The sequence below is a fragment of the Lepidochelys kempii genome, chromosome 14, assembly GCF_965140265.1.
Source record: "Lepidochelys kempii isolate rLepKem1 chromosome 14, rLepKem1.hap2, whole genome shotgun sequence".
NCBI lineage: Eukaryota > Metazoa > Chordata > Testudines > Cheloniidae > Lepidochelys > Lepidochelys kempii.
In genome coordinates, this window is record NC_133269.1 from 15,243,401 (window position 1) to 15,249,127 (window position 5,727).

The following is a 5,727-nucleotide window of genomic DNA, read 5'->3' on the forward strand; positions in this document are numbered from 1 at the left end:
TAATGCCAGCTTTACTACTGTAGCTCAGCTGGAGACTGAACCCACTCAGATCATGGCATGCTAAATTAGAGTGAATCTTTAGGCTACAAAGGAATGAAATGAACTGTGTAAACTGTTTGCTGCGAACAGCTCACCCAGTTCCAGGGAAACCCAGCCTTTGAGAGGCGAGAGCCAATACACTTCTTGTGCATGAGAAAATGAAACTCACAGGAGGTTAAACTAAACAAAATTAATTTTGGCATTGATCACAGGGCAGCCAGTGAGAGATGCAGAACCAGACTCAATGGAGCTGGTGCAGCATGTTGCAAATTAACAAATCTGGTCTGTCCATGCCATGAGGATTTACTCCAAGGTAGGAGAGATGATGTTACTTCTGCCATCCTCTCATGGCTTGTCTGCCCAGCAGTTGGTAGAGAAATGCCTAGCTTGTGGCCAAGGATCTACAAGAGCTCTGCTGACTGACGATGCAGTGATTCAACTCATGCCCCATTCCCAACCTTTGCCAAACCGCCCTGAGGGGAAGTTGCAGCTGCTGTGTAGAGCAAATCTAGATGCTTGTAGCTGTTTGGTGTGCATGTGGAGGTGGGAGGGCCCAATAGCCATATCACTTTGGCTCTGGGCTGGGGGCAGGATATGGCTTCTTCAGTTTTGTGCATCCTCACACATCACTAAACTGATACATTTCATCCATCACACAGTCACCAGTGGGAGCAGAACCATTAGGCAGGCACATTTAAGCCCTCAGCATTCTCAACCCATTGCCCCCACTCCTTGCAGGCTTCTTGTCTTAATCCTTCTGGCTGTTACAGGGACCATAAGTGGGTGTGGCAATAGAGCATTGGTGAGGGGATGTGCAATAATTAGGCAACAAAATAAGGAGAGCTTTGATTGGAATGCCCATCCCCCCATTATGGTTAGCGTGCCCTCCTTTCCATTATACAACCACAAACACTTTGGTTCCCCTCCACACTCCTGTTGGTGGAACTCTTCTTTCTGAAGTGGTCCCCAGTGCAATGAATCCATCAGCTGCAGGCAACAGAGAAATCATATCCACCCCCGGGGAGCCTGAATAAGAATTTTGCTCCCTCATCACCAGGAAGAAACAGACAACTTACACCCACCCACGCACATAAGTGTGCACTACTAGAAGGAAACATTACATACATGTACACAGCATTATGTGGTGCTATGCTGCCAGCATGGAGGTGCCATTCTATGCAAGCGATTCAGCCAGTCCAGATCACTGGAGGTCTTTAGAGATCCCATGGCATTTAAGAGTAAGGAATCAGTGTCCCAACCAATTTCCAACTGGGGAATCCTCCTGCATTCTTCTCTGGATACAGTGGGTCTTATTTTCCTCTCTCACCATTTTCCCACCAGAATAATTGCACTGATTTCAAATGGAGTCACTCTTGATTTACCTCAGTGCAAATTAAAGCAGAATCCCTAGTTCTTGCCCTAACAGGCTGTGTTGTGCTGTTAAACAGCTGCAGCATTACAACTCAGAGGTAAAAAGAGAAGGAGTACTTGTGGCACCTTAGAGACTAACCAATTTATTTGAGCAAAAGCTTCCGATGAAGTGAGCTGTAGCTCACGGAAGCTTATGCTCAAATAAATTGGTTAGTCTCTAAGGTGCCACAAGTACTCCTTTTCTTTTTGCGAATACAGACTAACACGGCTGTTACTCTGAAACCTCAGAGGTAGTGCATTTCAGTAGTGGGAAAGTAATCCTTGTTTATAGAAAAAAGTTTATAAATTACATTGTGACCATTTGGGAAGACAAGACCCACCAGAAAGATCTCCAGAGTTGTCAGCTTGGTACCTCACATCAGCACTAAATACGATTAGTTCCCATTGCAGACAAGTGTTGGAATTATGCCACCGCTCACTGTGGCTGAGCCTTTGTAAGAAAGAACCTCAGTTCTTCCTCTCCAGGGAGGTCAGACTCAATCAAATTCACTCTCCCAGGCTTGGCAGCTGAATAATTCAACTATTACTAAGGGTTAAGGGCCTGGCCCCTGCAGCTCCCTACTTGTGATTAATACAAGAGCCAAGTTCTACCCCAAGTTATATCAGTGTAAATCTGAAGTAACTAAGGAATTCAGTGGATTTCCATCAGAGTAACAGGAAGCAGAACATGCCCCAGTTGGACTATGTGCACCAACAAGGCCATGCACATAAATGAGTGTGTGCAAGGGCTAGGAGTGGATTTATTATGAAACAAATCATGCTCCCAGAAGCAGGTGGCATATATCACAATCTGCCAGCAATGCCCCCTCTGCCATGTACATTGGCCAAACTGGACAGTCTCTACGTAAAAGAATAAATGGACACAAATCAGACGTCAAGAATTATAACATTTAAAAGCCAGTCGGAGAACACTTCAGTCTCTTTGGTCACTCGATTACAGACCTAAAAGTGGCAATTCTTCAACAAAAAAACTTCAAAAACAGACTCCAAGGAGAGACTGCTGAATTGGAATTAATTTGCAAACTGGATACAATTAACTTAGGCTTGAATAAAGACTGGGAGTGGATGTGTCATTACACAAAGTAAAACTATTTATTCCCCCCCCCCCCCGGCTGTTCCTCAGATGTTCTTGTCAACCGCTGGAAATGGCCGACCTTGATTATCACTACAAAAGGTTCCCCTCGCCCCCCCCCCTTCGGCTCTCCTGCTGGTAATAGCTCACTTTACCTGATCACTCTCCTTACAGTCTGTATGGTAACACCCATTGTTTCATGTTCTCTGTGTATATAAAATCTCCCCACTGTATTTTCCACTGCATGCATCTAATGAAGTGAGCTCTGGCTCAAGAAAGCTTATGCTCATATAAATTTGTTAGTCTCTAAAGTGCCACAAGTCCTCCTCTTCTTCTTGTGGATACAGATTAACACAGCTGATACTCTGAAACCATCTTCTGGATACAGATCTGTGTGGTGCCTAGCAGGCTCTGATCCCTGATTGGGGTCTCTAAACACTACTGTGATGCAAATTGTTTCCAGTGTTGTTGTAGCCATGTAGGTTCCAAGATATAATAGAGACAAGGTGGGTGAGGGAGTATCTTCTGTTGGTGGAAGAGACAAGCTTTTGAGCTACACAGATTGCAATATTGCATGGAAACTGCTTTGAAAGTGGGGGGAAGTCACCTTTGAAATTAAAAACTGATTTTCACTACTTTTTTACTCTTATTTTATTCCAAACAGATTTTTTTCTCTCCAACAAATGCAATTAAAAAAAAATACCCAACAACATAAACATTTGCTCCTGAGCCGAGACATTTTGTGCCAACATACAGCTCTGAACCAATATTGACACAATAACCCCCTGAAGCTTTACTTTTAAGAACATAAACACTAACAGCTGAATAATAAGGCTTCCATTTGTTGGAATTAATATTCAGTCCTTCTGTAGCATTGGAAACATCAATTGTTCTGTGTGAAATAAATTATATATCCTTCTGGTGGGATTTTAATGAGACCTCCCTGCTTCCCCTGACGCTCTCAGATCCAGGGGAAAAACACATTCCAGCATCTCCCTGTAAACTCTGCATCTTAATGTCCCAATCAGGATAATTAAGATGTCTCCTCTGTGATCTGGGAGGCTTTGCCATGCAAATCCAGCCTGGCATGCATGATGTCGTTACAGCACAGTTAATTACTCTTATTTTTCTGAGAAAAGGGAAGAGACCAGGGCTGCGTTCAATAGGTGAATCGGCTACAGTGCATGGGGGTGGGGGAGGGGGCTACACTGACTGCATTTGAGAGAGACGTGCTCAGTGGCTTTGCCTTTGGTTCTGATTGTGTGAGGATCTGTTGGGATGTCACATGTCAGACCAAGGGGTCTAGGATGAGGAAAGCCCTCAGGAGCCTGACAAGTTTTGACACTTCAGTTGCCTAGCCTCACTGGTGTCTTTACAGAGCCATGTGCTCTAGAGACTGTCTCTTGTTTGTTCTTCTCTTCCTGCTCCTCCCTCTGGTAACTGAAGCAGGACAACCCCACCACCATGGTGCTGGGGCACATCTAGCCATGGCCAGCCATCCAGGTCACCTGCGAGTGTAGCCATATCTATGGAGGTGCAGAAGCTCTGCATCCACCTACAGAAATAAATGGAAGCCTATGAGTTCAGGGCACTGGTGACTCTCTCTTGCTACAGCATATGAACTGGATTCTTCCTTGAGGCTGGTGGATGGAGATGGACCCTGTGGTTCTCTCTGGGTCTCTAGTTCCCAGACTGCTGCCTAATGTCACTACACAGAGTCTCCCTAAGTCCTGGCCTGGCCTGATCTAAAGCAGCATTTATGTTATTTATTTGTATTGCAGTAGTGCCTGCAGGACCCCAAGGCTGCTATGAGTGGGTGAGACTGGAGACCAGACACCTTGTAAGGAGGGCAGGTGAAGTCTAGCTACAAAACCCTGGTGTAGGGAGCAGTAGGCAATGACTAAAAATCTGATTTAAATGGGGCTGGCAAGGTGTTTTTCCAAGCTGTTTATAAACCACTGGATCAACTCCTGCATCTCTCTCTAGCCTCCACCATAGGAAATGACAATGGGACAATAAGAAGGTAGAGTTAGACCTTAGAGTTGGAGTCATGAGTTCCAGCTTTTAGCTTTGCCACTGACTTGTCCTGTCACTTTAAGCAAGACACTTCGCTTCTCTGTGCCTCAATTTCCCCAGTCTTACAATAATGGATAATAATTCCCAACTCACATATTATTATGAGGCTTAATTTATCACCTGTGCTCTGAGATTGGCAGATGAAAGGCCTTAGAGAAGAGCAAAGGATGATTATAAGCATCCCCTGCAAATACCAATTACAGCTGTATACTGTACCTACTTTTCTTGGTTTATACATCAGGGGAGATATTAGGCAATTGTATATTAGACTTGCCTTAATGAGCATCCCGCAAGGCTGAAATTTCAGACCACCCACTTGTGTGCGTGTGCACACTGGGACACACATAACTGGCTCCCTGAGTAAAGTAATTAACTTGTTAAATGAAGAACCTCGCCTGCCTAATGGCAAAACGCACCCAAAATAAACAGGCCTATCACAAGACTGAAATGATTTGCTAAAGCAATTCATCAACGCCACATGGCATCGTCGTCTCCTTCGGCTAATGCCAGCAGCACCATCTGGGGTACATTAATTCATGCTGACACGGGGGTGGAATTGGAACTACATTCCATACGTCATGTGCACATGTCCATGAGTTTAATGTTATTAGGACAATCAGAGAAATAAGTGCTGGATAATTTGAGTAGGGAGAAGTGTGACTCCCTGATAGGCTTTCCCCTTGATGAACGTCAAATGAAATAGGCCTGCTGCATAAGCAGTCTCGTACCCTTCTCTGTTCTTGGACCATAATTGAAATAACAGGTTTTGCTCTCATTTACACCAGTGTAAGTCAAGAGTAACTTCACTGAGGTCAGTAGAATAGCACTGGAGTATAAAGTCAGGGCAAAAGAAATCTAAATCACAGTAGAAGTTTCTTTTGTGGTCACAAGAGAGGAGTGAGTTTGGTATCTAATCGGGGAGCACTAATCTTCCACACCAAACCAGTGCCTATCTCGGCTAAGTGCGCTGCTTGGGAGGATATTAATATACTGCTCTTCTCTAGTTCTGCTCATCTGAGGATCTCAAAGTACTTTACAAATATTAATGGACTCAACCTCATAACATTCCTGGAGGCAGGGAAATAATTATCACCATTTAGTTCTGAGAA